Below are 18,085 nucleotides of genomic sequence, written 5' to 3' on the forward strand. Positions count from 1 at the left end.
ATGGATTGGAATGGAATGGAATGGAATTCAACGGAATGGGTTCAAATGCAGTGGAGTTTAAAGGAATTGAATGGAATGGAAAGGAGTGGAGAGGAGTGGAGTGCAGTACAGTGGAATGGAATGCAATGGTGTGGAGAGGAATGGAATGGAGTGTAGTGGAGTGGAATGGAGTGGGGTGGAGTGGAGTAGAGTGGAGTGGAAAGGAGTTGAATGGAATGGGACGGCATGGAGTGGAGAGGAGTGTAATTGAATGGAATGGAGTGGAATGGAATAGAATGGAATGGAATGCAATGGAATGGAGTGGAGTGGAATGCAGTGCAATGGTATGGAGCAGAGTGGAGTGCAGTGCAATAGAATGGAATGGAGTGGAATGGAAGTGAAGTGCACTTGAATGGAATGAAATGGAGTGGAAATGAATGGAATTCAGTTATGTGGAATGGAATGAGGTGGGGTGGAGTAGAGTGGAATGGAATGCCGTGCAATGGAGTGGAGTGTACTGAAATGGAATGGAGTGGAGTGGAGAGGAATAGAATGCAATGGAATGGAGTGAAATGGAATGGAATGCAATGGAATGGAGTTGAGAGGAATAGAGTGGAATGGAATTGAGTGGAATGGAGTGGAGTGGAGTGCAGTTTAATGGAATGGAATGGAGTGGACTGGAGTGGAATGGAATGGAGTGTAGTGTAGTGGAATGGAACACAGTGGAGAGGAAAGGAAAGGAGTTGAGTGTAGTGTAGTGGAGTACAATGGAGTGGATTGGACAGGAATGGAGTCGATTGGAATGGAATGGAATGGAAAGGAGTGAAGTGGAGTGGAATGGAGTGGAGTGGAGTGGAATGGAATGTAATGGAATAGAGTGGTGTAGAATGGAATTGAATGGAATGAAGTGGAATGCAGTGGAGTGGATTGGATGGAGTGGAGTTTAGTGGAATGGAATAGAATGTAACGGAGTGGAGTGCAATGGATAGGAATGGAATGGAATGGCATTGAATGGAGTGGAGTGAACTGGAATGGAGTGGAGTGGAGCGGAAAGGAGTTGAATGGAATGGAAAGGAATGAAATGGAAAGGAGAGGATTGGAGTGTAATGTGGCGGAATGAATTGTAATGGAATGGACTGGAATGGACTGCAATGGAGTGTAGTAGAGTGGAAAGGAGTGGAATGGAATGGAATGGAATGGGGTGGAATGGAGTGGAGTGCAGTGGATTGCAATGGAGTGGAGTGGAGTGGAAAGGAATGGAGTGGAGTAGAATGGATTGGAATGGAATGGAGTGGAGAAGAGTGGAAGGAAATGCAATGGAGGGGATTCGAGAAGAGTGGACTGGAATGCAGTGGGATGTAGTGGAATGTAGTGGAATGGAGAGTGGAATGGAACGGAGTAGAAAGGAATGGAATGGAATAGAGTATAGTGGAATGGAATGGATTTGAGTGGAGTGACATGGAGTAAAGTGGAATGGAGACGAGTGGAGTGGAATGGAATGGAGTGGCGTGGCAGGGATTATAATGGAATGGAGTGGAGTGCAGTGGAATGAAATGGAATGGAGTGGAGTGGATTGGAGTGGACTGGAACGGTGTGGAATGGAATGAAATGGATTACAATGGAGTGAAGTGGAATGGAATGGAATGGAATGGATTGGAGTGGAGTGGAGTGGAATGGATTGCTGAGGAATGGAGTGGAATGGAGTGGAATGGAATGGAGTGGAGTGGAATGGAGTGGGGTGGGATGGAATGGAGTGGAAGGGAATTGAGTGGAATGGAACGGAGTGGAGTGGAGTGGAGTGGAATGTAATGGAATGGAGTGGAAAGGAGTGGAATCGAGTGGAATGTTGTGGAGTGGAATGGAGTGGAATGGGATCGAATGGAAAGCGATGGAGTAGAGTGGACTGGAATGGAGAGCAGCGGATTGGAATGTAATGAAGAGGAGTTGAATGGAATGGAATGGAGTGGATTGGAGTGGAATGGAATGGAGTGGAATGCACTGGAATGGAATGGAGTGGAGTGGAGTGAAGTGTGGTCCAAAGGAGTGAAATGGAGTGGAATGTAAAGGAGTTGAATGGAGTGTAACGGAAAGGAATGGAATGGAATTGAGTTGAGTGGAATGGAATGGGGTGGGGTTGAGTAGAGTGAAATGGAGTGGAGTGCAATGGACTGGAGTGTACTGGAATGGAATGGAGTTGAGTGGAAAGGAATGCAATGGAATGGAGTGGAATGGAATGGAACGGAATGCAGTGGAGTGGAATGGAGTGCAATGGAGTGGAGTGGAGTGGATTGGAGTGAAATGGAAGGGAATGGATTCGAGTGGAATGTAGTGGAATGGATTTGAGTGGAATGGAGTGGAGTGGAGTGGAGTTTAGTTTAATGGAATGGAAAGGAATGGACTGGAGTGTAATGTAATGGAGTGGAGTGTAATGGAATGGAACGCAGTGGAATGGAAAGGAATGGAGTTGAGTTTAGTGGAATGGATTGCAATGGAGTGAAGTGGAGTGGAATGGAATGGAATGGAGTGGAGTGGAGTGGAATGCAGTGGAGTGGAGTGAAATGGAATGGAATGGAGTGGTTTGGAATGGCTTTGAATGAAAAGCAGTGGAATTAAGTGTAGTGGACAGGATGGAGTGGAGTGCAGTGGAATGGAATAGAATGGAATGGATTGGAGTTGAATGGATAGGAATGGAATGGAATGGCATGGAATGGAGTGGAATGGACTGAAATGGAGAGGAGTGGAGGAGAAAGGAGATGAATGGAATGGAATGGAATGGAATGAAAAGGATTGGAGAGGAGTGTAATGTAGTGGACTGGATTGAAATGTAGTGGAGCGGAGTGGACTGGAGATGGAGTGCAATGGAGTAGAATGGATTAGAATGGAGTGGTGTGGAGTGGAACGGAATGGAATGGAATGGAGTGGAGTGGAATGGAGTGGAATAGAGTGGAGTAAAATGGAATGGAATGCAGTGGAGTGAAAAGGAATGGAGTTGTGTGTAGTGGAGTGGATTGCAATGGAGTGAAGTGGAGTGGAATGGAATGGAGAGGAATGGAATGGAGTGGAGTGGAGTGGAATAGAGTGGAGTGAAATGGAATGGAATGAGAGGTTTGGAATGGCATTGAATGAAAAGGAGTGGAATTCAGTGGAGTGGATTGGATGGAGTGGAGTTCAGTGGAATGGAATAGAATGGAATGGAGTGGAGTTGAATGGATAGAAATGGAATGGAATGGCATGGAATGGAGTGGAGTGGATTGGAATGGAGAGGAGTGGAGCAGAAAGGAGTTGAATGGAATGGAATGGAAAGGATTGGAGAGGAGTGTAATGTAGTGGACTGGATTGAAATGGATTGGAGTGGAGTGGACTGGAATGGAGTGCAATGGAGTAGAATGGATTAGAATGGTGTGGAGTGGAGTGGAATGGAATGGAATAGAATGGATGGGAGTGGAGTGGAATGGAGTGCTGAGGAATGGAGTGGAGTGGAATGGAGTGGAGAGGAGTGGAATGGAGTAGAATGGAATTGAGTGAAATGGAATGGAGAGGAGAGGAGTAGAGTGGAGTGGAATGAGATCAAATGGAGAGGAGTGGAATGGAATGGAGTGGAGTGGAGTGGAATGGAATGGATTGGAATGTACTGTAATGGAATAGAGTCGAAAGGAATGGTGAGAAGTTGATGGAGGGCAATGGAATGGAATGGCGTGGAGTGCAGTGGAATGGAATCGAATGGAGTGGAGTGGAGTGGAATAGAATGGAGTGGAATGGAATGGAATGGAAAGGAGTGCAATCGAATGGAAAGGAGTCGAGTGGAGAGCAACTGAATGGGATGTAGTGCAGGAGAAAGCAGTGGGATGGAATGGAGTGGAATGGACTGGAGTGGCATGGAATCGAGGGGAGTGGAGTGGTTTGGAATGGAATGGAATGGAGTGGAGTGGAGTGGAATGGAATGGAGTGGAGTGGAATGAAATGGAATGGAGTGGAATTTAATGGATTCGAGAGGAGTGGAATGGAGTGGATTGGAATGGAGTAGAGTGTAACGGAATGGATAGCTGTGGAATAAAATGGAATGGAATGGAATGGAATGGAGTGGAGTGGAGTGGATTGAAGTTGAATGGACTGGATTGGAGTGGAGTAGAATGGAATGGAAGGGAATGGAGCAGAGTGTCGTGGAATGGACTTGAGTGAATAGAGTGGATTGGAGTGAAATGGAAAGGAACGGAGTGGATTGGACTGGAATGGAATGGAATGGAATGGAATAGAGAGGAGTGGAGTGAATGGAGTGGAGTGTAATGGATTTGAGTGCATTGGAGTGTTATGGAGTGCATTGGAATGAAATGGAATGGAATCGAGTGGAGTGCAGTGGAATGTAGTGGAGAGGAGTGGAATGATGTTTAATGGAATGTAATGGAATGGAGTGGAGTGGAGTGGAGCGGAAAGCAGTTGAGTGGAATGGAATGGAGTGCAGTGGAGTGGAGTGGAATGGAGTGGAGTGGAATGGAATGGGATAGAATGGAATGGAATTAAATGGACTGCAATGGAGTAGAATGGAGTGGAGTGGAGTGCAATGGAGTGGAGTGGAGTGGAATGGAAGGGAGTGGAGTGAAGTGGATCACAGAGGAATGGAGTGGAATGGAATGGAGTTAAGTGGAATGGAGTGGAATATAATGGATTGGAATGGAATGAAATGGACTGTATTGGAATGGAATGGAGTGCAGTGGAATGGAAAGGAATGGAATAGTACGGAGTGGAGTGGAGTGGAATTGAATATAGTGGAGTAGAATGGAGTGGAATGGAATATAGTGGAGGAGAATGGATTGGAATGGAAGGGAGTGGAATGGAATGCAGTGGAATGGAATGGAATGGTGTGGAGTGGAGTGGACTGGAATGGAGTGGAACGGAGTGGAATGGAGTGGAATGGAGTGGAGTGGAATTGAGTGACATAGAATGGAATGGAATGGAGTACAGTGGCATGGAATGGCGTGGAGTGGAGTAGAAGGGAATGGAGTGAAATGGAATGGAGGTAAGTGGAATAGAGTGGAATGGAATGTAGTGGAATGAAGTGGAATGGAAAGAAAGGCAGTGGAGGGGAGAAGAATGGACTGGAAACTAATGGAATGGAATGGTGTGGTATGGAGTGGAATGGAATGGAGGATAGTGAAATGGAATGGAATGGAGTGGAATGGAAAGGATTTACGTGGAATACAGTGGAATGGAATGGAGTGGAATGGAGTGGAATGGAAAGCAGGGCAGTGGAGAGGAGAAGAATGGAATGGAAAGCAGGGCAGTGGAGAGGAGAAGAATGGAATGGAAAGTATGGCAGTGAAGAAGAGAAAAATGGAATGGAAAGTAATGGAATGGAGTGGAATTGAGTGGAATGGAAGGGTGTGGAATGGAGTAGAATGGAACGGAGGATAGTGGAAGAGAGTGGAATGCAGTGGAATGGAGTGGAGTGGAATGGAGTGGAATGTAGTGGACTGGAAGGGAGTGGAGTGGAATGGAATGGAATGGAATGGAGTGCAGTGGAGTGGTGTGGAATGGAGTGGAGTGGAGTGGAATGGAAGAGAAAGCAATGGAATGGACTGCAGTGGAATGGAGGGGAGTGGAATGGAATGTAATGGAATGGAGTGGAAAGGCACGGCGTGGAATGCAGTGGTTTGGAATGGAATGGAATGGAAGGGAATGAAGTGGAATTAAGTGGAGTGGAATAGACTGGAATGGAGTTGAATGGAAGGGAATGCAGTGTAATGGAGTCGAATAGAATGGAGTGAAGGGGAGAAGAGTGTAGTTGAGTGGAGTGTAGTGGAATAGAGTGGAATGGAATGGAATGGATTGCAATGAAATGGAATGGAAAGGAGTGCAGTGGAGTGGAATGGAGTGGAGTGGAGTGGAATTGAGTGGAGTGGAGTGAATAGAATTGAATGGAATGGAACGATGTTGAGTGGATAGGAGTGGAGTGGATTGGAGAACAATGGAGTGGAATGGAATGGTATGGAGAGGAGAGGAATGGAGTGGAATGGAGTGGAATTGAGTGGAATTGAGGGGAATGCAGTGGAGTGGAATGGAGTGGAATGGAATGGAATGGAGTGGAGTGGAGTGCAATGGACGGGAATGGATTGGAATGGAATGCAGTGGAATGTAATGGTGTGGATTGGGGTGGAATGGAGGGGAAAGGAATGGAGCAGAATGTAGGGAGGTGGTGTGGAATGGAGTGGAATGGAATGCAGTGGAATGGAGTGGAATGGAATGGAAACAATGGGAATGGATTCGAATGGAAAGGAATCGAAGGCAATGGAGTTTAGTGGATTGGAATAGAATGGATTGGAGTGGAATGGAGTGGTATGAAGTGGAACGGAATGGAATAGATTACAATGCAGTGGACTGGAATGGAATGGAATGGAATGGAATAGAGAGGCATGTAATGGAATGGAGTGGAATAGAATTGAATGGAATGGAATGGAGAGGAGTGGAGAGGAGTGGAATGGAATGGAATGGAGTGGAATGGAGTTTAGTGGAGTGGAAAGAAATGGAGTGGAATGGACAGGATTGGAATGGAATGAAGTGGAATGGAGTAGAGTGGAGAGGAAGGGAGTGGAATGGACTGGAATGCAATTGTATGGAATGCAGTGGCAAGAAATAAAATGGAGTTGAGTGGAATGGAATGCAAAGGAATGGAGTTGAGAGGAGTGGAATTGAGTGGAGTGGAGCGGAATGGAGTGGAGTGGACTTGAAAGGAGTGGAGTGTAATGGAATGTAGGGGAGTGGACTGGATTGGAGTGGAGTGGAATTGAGTATACTGTAATGGCATGGATTGGAATGCAGTGGAGTGGGTTGGAGTGGAATGGAATGGAGTGGAGTGGTGTGACGTGGTATGGAGTGGAATAGAATGGAGTGGAATGGAGTGGAGAGGAATGGAGTGGAAAGGTATGGAATGGAGTGGAGTGCAATGTAGTTCAGTGGAATATGTTGGCTTGGTATGGAGTGCATTGGAACGGAGTGCAATGGAATGGAAGATAGTGGAATGGAGTGGAATGGAATGGATTTAAGTGGAATATAGTGGAATGGAAGAGATTGGAATTGAGTGGAATGGAAAGTAGGGCAGTGGAGAGGAGAAGAATAGAATGGAAAGGAGGGCATTGGAGAGGAGAAGAATGGAATGGAAATGAGGGCAGTGGAGAGGAGAAAAATGGAATGGAAAGTAATGGAATGGACTGGTGTGGAATGGAGTAGAATGGATTGGAGGATAGTGGGAGTGTAATGCAGTGGAATGGAGTGTAGTGGAATGGACTGGAATGGAGTGGACTGCAAGGGAGTGGAGGGGAATGGAATGGAATACAATGTAGTGCAGTGGAGTGGAATGGAATGGAGTGGAGTGGAGTGGAATAGAATTGAAAGCAATGGAATGGAGTGCAGTGGAATGGAGGGGAGAGGAATAGAGTGGAATGGAATGGAATGGAATGGTATAGATTACAATGCAGTGGATTGGAGTAGAATGGAATGGAATGGAAAGGAGTGGAGAGGAGTAGAATGGAATGGAATGGAGTAGAGTGGAATGGAATGGAATGGAATGTAGTTGAATGGAGTGGAACGGAGGTTAGTGGAGTGGAAAGAAATGAAGTGGAATGGACTGGATTGGAATGGAATGGAGTGGAATGCAGTAGAGTGGAGAGGAAGGGAGTGGAGTGGACTGGAATGCAATTGTATGGAATGCAGTGGCATGAAATGGAGTGGAGTTGAGTGGAATGGAATACAATGGAATGGAGTTGAGAGGAGTGGAATTGAGTGGAGTGGAATGGAGTGGAGTGCACTTGAAAGGAGTGGAGTGGAATGGAATGTAGGGGAGTGGAATGGATTGGAGTGGAGTGGAATTGAGTATACTGTGATGGCATGGATTGGAATGCAGTGGAGTGGATTGGAGTGGAATGGAATGGAGTGGAGTGGAGTGAAGTGGAATGGAGTGGAATGGAATGGAGTGTAATGGAGTGGAGAGCAATGGAGTGGAAAATTATGGAATGGAATGGAGTGCAATGTAATGGAGTGGACTGTGGTGGATTGGTATGTAGTGTATTGGAATGGAGTGGAATAGAGTGGAGGGCAGTGGAGTGCAGTGGAGTGCAATGGAATGGAATGGAATTTAACGGAGTGGCGTGGAATGGAATGGCATACAATGGAATTGAATGGAGTGGAGTGGAGTGGAATGGAGTGCAGTCGACTGGAAATTAGTGGTGTGTAATGGAAGGGAGTGGAATGGAATGCAGTGGAATGGAATGGAGTGAAGTGGAGTGGAATGGGGTGGAGTAGAGAAGAATGGAGTGGAGTTGAGCAGAATGGATTAGAATGGAGTGGAGTGGAATGGAGTGGAGTGGAGTCGAATGGAGTGAAATGGAATGTAGTGGATTGGAATAGACTAGAGTGGAGTGGAGTGGAATGTAATGGAGTTAAGTGGAATGTAGTGGAATGGAATGGAGAGGAGTTGAGAGGAGGGGAATGGAATTGAATGGATTTGAGTGCAATGGAATGGACAGGAATTGAGTTTAAAGGAGTGGAATTGAGTGGAATGGAATGGAGTGGAATAGGATGGAAGGTAAAGGAGTGGAGTGGAGTGGAAAGGAGTTTAATGGAATGTAATGGAATGGAATGGAATGAAATGGAATGGAACGGAATGGATTGGAATGGATTGGAATGCAGTAGAGGGGAGTGTATTGGAATGGAATGGGATGGAATGTAACAGAATGGAGAGAAGTAGAGTGGAGGGGAGTGGAGTGGCATGGTGTGCGGAGGAATGGAATGGGACGGAGTGGGATGGAGAGGATTGGAGTGGAGTGGAGTAGAGAGGAATGGAGTGTAATGGAATGGGATGAGATGGGATGGAGTGGAGTGGAGTGGAGTGGAAAAGAGTTGAGTGGAGAAGAATGGAATGGAAAGTAATGGAAAAGAATGGAGTGCAATGGAGTGGAAAGGAATGGCGGGTAATGGGGTGGAGTGGAATGGATTGGAATGGAGTGGAGTGGAACGGAATGGAGTGGAATGGAGTGGAATGGAGTGGAAGGGATTTGAATGGAGTGGAGTGGAATGGACTGGAATGGCGTCGAATGGAAGGTAATGGATTGCAAAGGAATAGATTGGAATAGAGTGGAGTGGAGTGGAGTGGAATGTAATGGTATTGAATGGGATGAAATGGAAAGGAATGGAGTACACTGGAGTGGAATGGAGTGCAGTGGAGTGGAATGAAGTGGAGTGGAGTGGAATGCAACGGAATGGAGTGGAGTGGAATGGAGTGGAGTGGAGTTGAATGGAGTGGAGTGGAGTGAAAAGAAACAGAATGTAGTGGAGTGGAATAGCGTGGAGTGGAGTGGAATTGTGTTGAATGGAATGGAGTGAAGTGGAATGGAGTGGAGTGGAATGCAGTGGAATGGAAAGGAATGGAATGGAAAGGAGTTGAGTGAAGTGGAGCAGAGTGGAGTGGAGAGGAATGAATAGAGTTAAGTGGAATTGAGTGCAATGGCATGGAGAGGAATGGAATGGAATGGAATGGAATGGAATGGAATGGAATGGAATGGATTGGAATGGATAGGAATGGAGTGGAGTGTAATGGAATGGAATGGGATGGAATGGAATGGGATGGAATGGAATGGAATGGAGAGAAGTGGAGAGGAGGGGAGTGGAGTGGAATGGAGGACGGAGGAATGGAAAGGGACGGAATGGGATGGAGAGGATTGCAGTGGAGTGTAGTTGAGTGGAGTGGAATGGAGTGGAATGGAATAGGGTAAGATGTAATGGAGTGGAGTAGAGTGGAGTGGAAGGGAGTGGAGTTGAGAAGAATGGAATGGAAAGTAATGGAAACGAATGAAGTGGAAAGGAGTGGAATGGAATGGAAGGTAGTGGAGTGGAGTGGAATGGAATGGAGTGGAGTGGAAAGGAGTGGAGTGGAATGGAGCGGTATGGAGTGGAATGGAGTGGAATGGAGTGAAATGGAATGGACTGGAATGGAGGAGAATGAAAGGGAATGGAGTTCCATGGAATGAAATGGAGGGCAGTGGAGTGGAGTGGAATGGTGTGGAGTGCAGCGGAATGGAGTGGAATGGAATGGAATGGAGCACACTGGAGTGTAATAGAGTGGAGTGGATTGCAGTGGAATACTATGGAGTGGAGTGGAGTGGAATGGAATGCAGTGGAGGGGAGTGGAGTGGAGTTGAGTGGAGTGGAATGGAGTGGAATGGAGAGGAGTGGGGTGAAATTGAATGCATTGGAGTGGTGTGGAATGTAATGGAATGGTTTGGAATTGAATGGAATGGAATGGTTTGGAAAGGAATGGAGAGGAGTGGAATGGAGTTGAATGGAATGGAGTGGAGTGGAGTGAAAAGGAAAGGAATGGAGTGGATTCGAGTGTAGTGGAATGGAACTGAATGCAATGGAGTGGATTGGAAGGGAATGGGAGGAGTGGAATGGAGTGTAATGGAATGGAGTTGAGGGGACTGCATTGGAACGTAATGGAATGGAGTGGAATGGACTGGATTGGAAAGAAATGGAATGAAGTGGCGTGGAATGGAGAGGAGTGGAGTGGATTGGGGTGGAATGGAATGGAATGGAGTGGAATGGAATGCAATGGAATGGAATGGAGGGGAGGGGAGTGGAGTGGGATGGAATGCGGTGGAGTGGAATGGAATGGAAGGGAATGCAGTGGATTGGAATTCAATGGAGTGATTTGGAATGGAGTGGAGTGGAATGGAGTGGAGTTGAGTGGGATGGAGTGGAGTGGAATGGATTGGAGTGGAGTGGAGTGGAGTGCAGTGCAATGAAATGAAAAGGAATGGAACAGAAACGTGAAATAAATTGTGAGCTTTGATTGTACCACTGCACAACGGCCTGGGTGACAGTGTGAGATTCTGTCAAAATAAAAGAATAGAATGGAATGCACAGGAATGGAATGGAATGGATTGTAGTGTAGTGGAGTGGATTGGAGTGGAGCGGAAAGGTGTGGAATGGAATGGGATGGAATGGAAAGGTTTGGAGTGGATTGGAAGGGACTGGAGTGGAGTGGAGTGCAATGGATTGGAGTGGAGCAGAGTGGAGTGCAGTGAAATGGAATGTAATGGAATGGTGAAATGAAATGTGAGCTGAGATTGTGCCACTGCACTCCATCCTGGGTAACAGAGAGAGATACACTCATAAGAAAAGAACGGAATGTAAAGCAGTGGAATGGAATGGAATGCTATGGAGTGGAACGGAATGGAATGAAGTGAAGTGGAATGGCGTGGAATGGAGTGGTGTGAAATGGCTTGGAATGGAGTGGTGTGAAATGTCGTGGAATGGACTAGAATGGCGTGTAATGAAATGGAATGGACTGGAATGGAATGGAGTGGAATGGAGTGGAATGCAATGGAATGGAATGGTGTTGAGTGGAGTGCAATGGAATGGAGTAGAGTGGAATGGAGTTCAATGGAATGGAAGGTAGTGGACTGGAGTTGAATGGAGTGGAGTGGAGAGCAGTGAAGTGGAGTGGACTTGAAAGGAGAGGAATGCAGTGGGATGGAAAGGAATGGAATGAATTGCAGTGCAGTGGGCTGGAGTGGAGTGCAATGGAATGGAGTGGAATGGAGTGGAGTGGATTGAAGTGGAGTGGAGAGTAGTGGAATGGAGTGGAATGGATTCGGATGTAATGGCATGTTTTGGAGTGGAGTGGAGTGGAGTAGAATGGAGTGAGAAGGAATGGAATTGAATGGAATGGAATGCAATGGAATGCAATGTAGTAGAATGCAATGTAATGGAAAGTTGACATGTAATGTGAGCTGAGATTGTGCTACTGCGGTCCAGCATGGGTGACACAGTGATATCCTGTAGAAAGGAATGAATGGAATGCAATGGACAGAAACGTAATGGAATGGAATGGAACGGTGTGGAGTGGAGTGCAGTGGAGTGGAGTTGAATTGATTCGAATGGAATGGGAAGGAGTGAAATGGAATGGAGTGGAGTGGATTGGAGTTCAGTGAAATAGAATGAAATGGAAATGGATGGAATGAAATGCAATGGAAAGTGAATAGAAATATGAGCTGAGATTGTAACACTGCACTCCAGCCTTTGTGACAGACTGAGAACCTGTGTAAAGAAAAGAAAGGAATGGAATGAAGTGGAACGGAATGGAGTGGAGAAGAGTGGATAGGAAAGAGCTAGAGACAAGAAGAGTGGAGTGGAAAGGAGTAGAGTGGAGTGTAATGGAGAGGAATGGATTGGAGTAGAGTGGAGTGGAAAGGAGTGGAGTGGAATGGAATGGAATGGAGTGGAATGGAGAGGAGAGGAGTGGAATGTAGAGAAGTGGAATGAAGTGGAGTGGAGTGGAATGGATTGGGGTGGAATGCAATGGAGTGGAGTGGAGTGGACTGGAGTGGAGTGGAGTGGAATGGAATAGAATGGAATGGAATGGAATGGAATGGAATGGAATGGAATGGAATGGAAAGGAGTGGAGTGGAACGGAATGGAATGCAGTGGAGCAGAATGGAGCGGACTGGAGTGGAGTGGAGCGGAATGCAATGGAGTGGATTCGAGTGGAATGAAATACAATAGAATGGATTGGAGTTGATTGGAATGGTGTGGAGCGGAGTGAAATACAGTGAAATGGAAAGGAGTGGATTGGAGCAGAGTGGAGTGAAGTGGAGTGGAGTGGAATGCAATGGAGTGGAGTGGAATGGAGTAGAATGGAATGGAGTGGAGTGGAATGGAACAGAATGGAATGGAAAGTAGTGGAATGGAGAGGAGTGGAGTGGAGTGGATTGGAGAGGAATGGAATGGAGTGGAGTAGAGTGGATTGGAATGGATGGAAGTGGAGTGGAATGGAGTGGAAAGGAGTTGAGTGGACTGGAGTAGATTGAAATAGAAAGGAATGGAATGGAATGGAATGGAATGGAATGGAATGGAATAGCGTGTGGTGGAATGGAGTGGATTGGAGTGTAATGGAATGGAGAAGAGTGGAGTGGAGTGGATTGAAATGGAATGTAATGGAATGGAATGGACTGGAGTACAAAGGAGAGTAGTGGAGAGGAGTGGAATGGAATGCAATGGACTGGAGTGGAATGGAGTGGAGTGCAGTGGAATGTAGTGTAAAGGAAAAGAGTGGAATGAAGTGGAGTGGAGTGGAATGGAACGGAATGGAGTTAAGTGGAATGGAGTGGAATGGAATGGAGTGGAATGTAGTGGATAGGAAAGGAATGGAGTGGATTGGAGTGCATACTAATGGAATGGAGTGGAGTAGAAAGGATTGGAATGCAATGGAGCGGAATGGAGTGGGATGGAGTGGAATGGAAGGGAGTGGAGTGGAATGGAAGGGATTGGAGTGGAATGGAAGGGAGTGGAATGGAATGGAATGGAGTGGAATGGAATGAGAAGGAGGGGAATGGAATGGAATGGAATGGAATCGAAGGCAATGGAGTTTAGTGGAATGGAAAGGAATGGATTGGAGTGGAATGGAGTGGTATGAAGCAGAATGGAATGGAATGAAATACAATGCAGTGGAATGGAGTGGAATGGAATGGAAAGGAATGGAGTGGAGTGGAATGGAATGGACTGGAATGGAATTGAATGGAATGGAGTGGAATGGAATGGAGAGGATTGGAGAGTATTGGAATGGAATGGAATGGAATGGAATGGAATGGAATGGAGTGGAGAGGAATGGAGTCGAATTGAATGTAGTGGAATGGACTGGAATGGAGAGGAATGGATAGGAGTGGAATGGAATCTAATAAAATGGAATGGAATGGAATGGAAGGGAATGCAGTAGAAAGGAATGGAGTGGAGTTTAGTGCAGTGGAATGAAGTGGGGTGGAGGGGAATGCAGCGGAGTTGAGGGGAATGCAGCATAGCGGAGTTGAATGAAATGGAATGGAGGGGAATGGAATAGAAAGGAATGCAATGGAATGGAATGTACTGGAGTTGAATGGAGTGTAATGGAATGGAGTGGATTGGATTGTAGTGGAATGTAGTGGAGTGAAATGTAGTGTAGTGCAGTGGGGTGGATTGGAGTGCAGAGGAATGGAATGGAATGGAGTGGAGTGGAATGGAATGGAATGGAAAGGAGTGAAATGGAGTGTAATGGAGTGTAATGGAGTGTAATGGAGAGAATTAGAATGGAATGTAAGGGAATGGAATGGAGTGGAGTGAAGTAGAATGGAGTGGAGTGGAATAGAGTAGAGAGGAGTGGAATGGAGTGGAGTGGAGTCAAATGAAGTGGAATGGAGTGAAATGGAAACGAATTGAATGGAATGCGGTGGAGGGGAATGGAGTGGAGTGGAATGGAGTGGAGTGGAATGGAGTGGAGTGGAATGCAGTGGAATGCAATGGAGTAGAGTGATGTGAAGTGGAGTGGGATGAAATGGAATGAAATGGAATATGGTGGAGTGGAATGTAGTGGAGTGGAGGGGAGTGGAATGAAATGGAATGGAATGTAGTGTAGTGGAAAGGAATTTAGTGGAATAGAGAGGAATGGAGTGGAATCGAATGGAAAGGAAAGGAGTGGAATGGAGTGGAATGGAGTGGAATAGAGGGGACTGGAGAGGAGTGGAATGGAATGTAATGGAGTGGAGTGGAATGGAGTGGAATGGAATTGAATGAAATGACTTAGAGTGGAATGGAATGGAGTGGAGTGGAGTGGAGTGAAGTGGAGCACAGTGAAGTGGAGCAGAATGGAGTGGAGTGTAGTGTAGTGGATTTGAATGGAATTCAGTGGAGTGCAGTAGCATTGAATGGAATGCAGTAGAGTGGAGTGGAGTGGACTGCAGTGGAGAGGAGTGGAGTGGAGTGGACTGGAGTGGAGTGGAGTGGAATAGAATAGAGTGGATTTGATAGGAATGGAATGGAATGAAGAGGAATAGAATGGGAAGGAATGGGGAGGAATGGAATGGAATAGAGTGAAAAGCAGTAGAATGGAATGGAATGGATTGGAGTGGTTTGGAGTGTAAGAGAATGGTGCGGAGTGGAGTGGAGTAGAGTCGAGTTCAGTGGAATGGAATGGGATGGAATGGAATTGAGTGGAATGGAATGTGGTACAGTGGAATGGAATGGAATGGAAAGGAATGGAATGGAGTGGAATGGAATGTATTGGAATGCAATGGAGTGGAATGGATTGGAAAAGACTGTAATGGTGTGGAGTACAAAGGAGTGGAGTCAATTGGAGAGAAATGGACTTTAATGCAATGGAATAGAGAGGAGTGGAATGGAAGGGAGTGGAGTGTAATTGAGTGGTGGGGAGTGCAACGGAGTGGAGTAGAGTGGAATGGAATGGCAAGGAATGGAGTGGAGTGGAAAGGATTGCAGTGGATTGGAGAGGAATGGATTGGAATGGAGGGGTTGGAATGGAGCGGAATGGAGCACAATGGAGGGGAGAGGAGTGGAGTGAAATGGAATGCAATGCAATGGCATGGATTGGAGTGTGATGGAGTGGAGTGGAATGGAGTGGAGTGGAATGGAGTGGAATGAAATATCGGGGAGTGGAGTGGATAGGAGTGGAATGGAGTGGAGTGGAGAAGAACTGAGTGAAATGGACTAGAATGGACTGGAATGGAATCGAATGGAGTGGAATGGAATGGAATCGAATGAAGTGGAGTGCAATGAAGTCGAATGTAATGGAATGGAGTGGAAGGGTATGTAGTTTAGAGGAATGAAGTGGAATGGAACGGATTGCAGTGGATTGGAATGGAATAGAATGGAGTGGAATGGAGTGCAGTGGGGTGGAATGGAGTGGAAAGAAGTGGAATGGAGTAGATTGGTATGGAAAGGAATGGAGTGGAATGGAATGGAATGGAATGGAATGGATTGGAGAGGAGTGGAATGAAGTGGAATGGAATGGAGTTGAAGTAGTGGAGTGGAATGGAGTAGAGTGGAATGGAATGGAATGGAGCGGAATGGAATGCAATGGGATGGAGTAGATTGCAGTGAAATGGAGTGGAGTGGAGAGGAATGGAATGGAGTGGAGTAGACTGGATTGGAAAGGAATTGAATGTAATGGCATGTAATGGAGTGCAGTGGAGTGGAGTGGAATGGAGTGGAATCGACTAGAATTGAGTGGACTGGAATGAAGTGGTATGGAATGGAATTGAATGGAATGGAATGGAGTGGAATGGAGTGGAGTGGAGTGGAGTGGAGTGGAATCGAATGGAATGGAGTGGAATGGAATGGTGTGGAGTAATGTAATGCAACAGAATGGAGAGGCTTGGAAAGTAGTGCAGTGGAGTGGAATGGAGTGGTATGGAGTGGAACGGAGTGGAGTGGAGTGGAGTGGGGTGGAATCGAATGGAATGGAGTGGAATGGAATGGTGTGGATTGGAGTGGAGTGGAATACAGTGGAGTGGAGTGGAATGCAGAGGACTGGAGTGGAATGGAGCGGACTGGAGTGGAATGGAATGGAGGGGAATGGAATAGAAAGAAAAGCAGTAGAAAGGAATTTAGTGGAGTGGAATGGAGTGGAATGGAATGGAGTGGAGTGGACTCGATTCGAATGGAATGGAATGACACATAGTTTAGTGGAGTGGAGTGCAGTGTGGTGGAATAATATGGAATGGAATGGAGTGGAGTGGAATGGAATGGAATGGAATGGAGTGGAGTGGAGTGGAGTGGAATGGAGTGAAATGGAGTGAAATGGAGTGAATTAAAATGGAATGTAAGGGAATGGAATAGAGTGGAGTGGAATGGAGTGTTGTTGAATGGAGTGGAGTGGATTTTAATGGAGTGGAGTGGGGTGGAATGGAGTCGCATGGAGTGGAATGGAGTGGAATGTAATGGAGTGGAGTGCAGTGGAGTGGAGTGGGATGAAATGGAATGCAATGGAATAGGGTGGAGTGGAATGTCGTGGTTAGAGTGTAATGGAATTGAATGAAATTGAATGGAGTGTAGTGGAAAATAGTTGAGTAGATTGGAGAGGAAAGGAGTGGAATCGAATGGAATGGAGAGGGGTGGAATGGAGTGGAATGGAGTGGAATAGAGGGGACTGGAGTTGAGTGGAATGGAAGGGAGTGGAATGGATTGGGGTGCAATGTTGTGGAGTGTAGTGGAGTGGAGTGGAATAGAGAGGAAAAAATGGAGGGGCGTGGAATTGATAAGAGGGGAATGGATTGGAGTGGAGTGGAATGTAGTGAAAGAGATGGGATGGAGTGGAATGGAATGGAATTGGGTGGAATGGAATGGAATCCAACGCAGTGGAGTTTAGTGGAATGGAATGGAATGGATTGGAGTGGTGTGAACTGGGATGGAGAGGAATGGAATAGAATGGAATACAGTGGAATGAAGTGGTAAGGTATGGAACAAATGGAACGGAATTCTGTGGAATGGAGTGGAAAGGTATGGAATAAATGGAATGGAGTGGAATGTAGTGGAATGGAACGGAATGGAATGGAGTGGATTGTGATGAAATGGAGGGGAATGAAATTGAATGGAATGCAACGGAATGTTATTGAATGGAATGGAGTGGAATGGAATGGAATGGAGGTCAGCGGTCAGGAATGGAATGGAATGGAGTGGAGTGGATTAGAGTGCAATGGAAAGGAATGAAATGAAGTAGAGTGGAATGGAATGGAATGGAGTTGAGTGGAGTGAATTGGAGCAGATTGGACTGGAGTGCACCAGAGTGCAGTGGAGTGGATTGGAATGGAATGGAGTGGAGCACAATAGAATGGAATGGAATGTAAAGGAATGAAGTGGAGTGGACTGGAGTGGAGTGGAGTGGAGTGGAGTGGAACGAAACGGAGTGCATTGGATTGGAATTGAATGGAATGAAAAGGAATAGAATGGAAAGGAATGGAGTGGAACGCAATGGAGTAGAGTGGAATGCAGTAGAATGGAATGGATTGGAGTGGATAGGAGTGTAATGGAATGGGACAGATTGGAGTGGAGTGGATTCGAGTTCAGTTGAATGGAATGGAAAGGAAGGAATGGAGTGGAATTGAATGGAGTTCATTGGAATGAAATGGAATTGAATGGAATTGAGTGGAGTGGAGTGGAGTTGAGTGGAGTGGAATGGACTGCAGTGGAGTTGAATGGAGTTTAATGGAAAGGAATGTAATGGAATGAAGTGGAGTGGAGTGGAATGGATTTGAATGGAAAGGAGTGGAATGGGATGTAGTGGATTGGAGTA

Source organism: Pongo pygmaeus, chromosome 16, assembly GCF_028885625.2.
Source record: "Pongo pygmaeus isolate AG05252 chromosome 16, NHGRI_mPonPyg2-v2.0_pri, whole genome shotgun sequence".
Classification (NCBI taxonomy): Eukaryota; Metazoa; Chordata; class Mammalia; order Primates; family Hominidae; genus Pongo; species Pongo pygmaeus.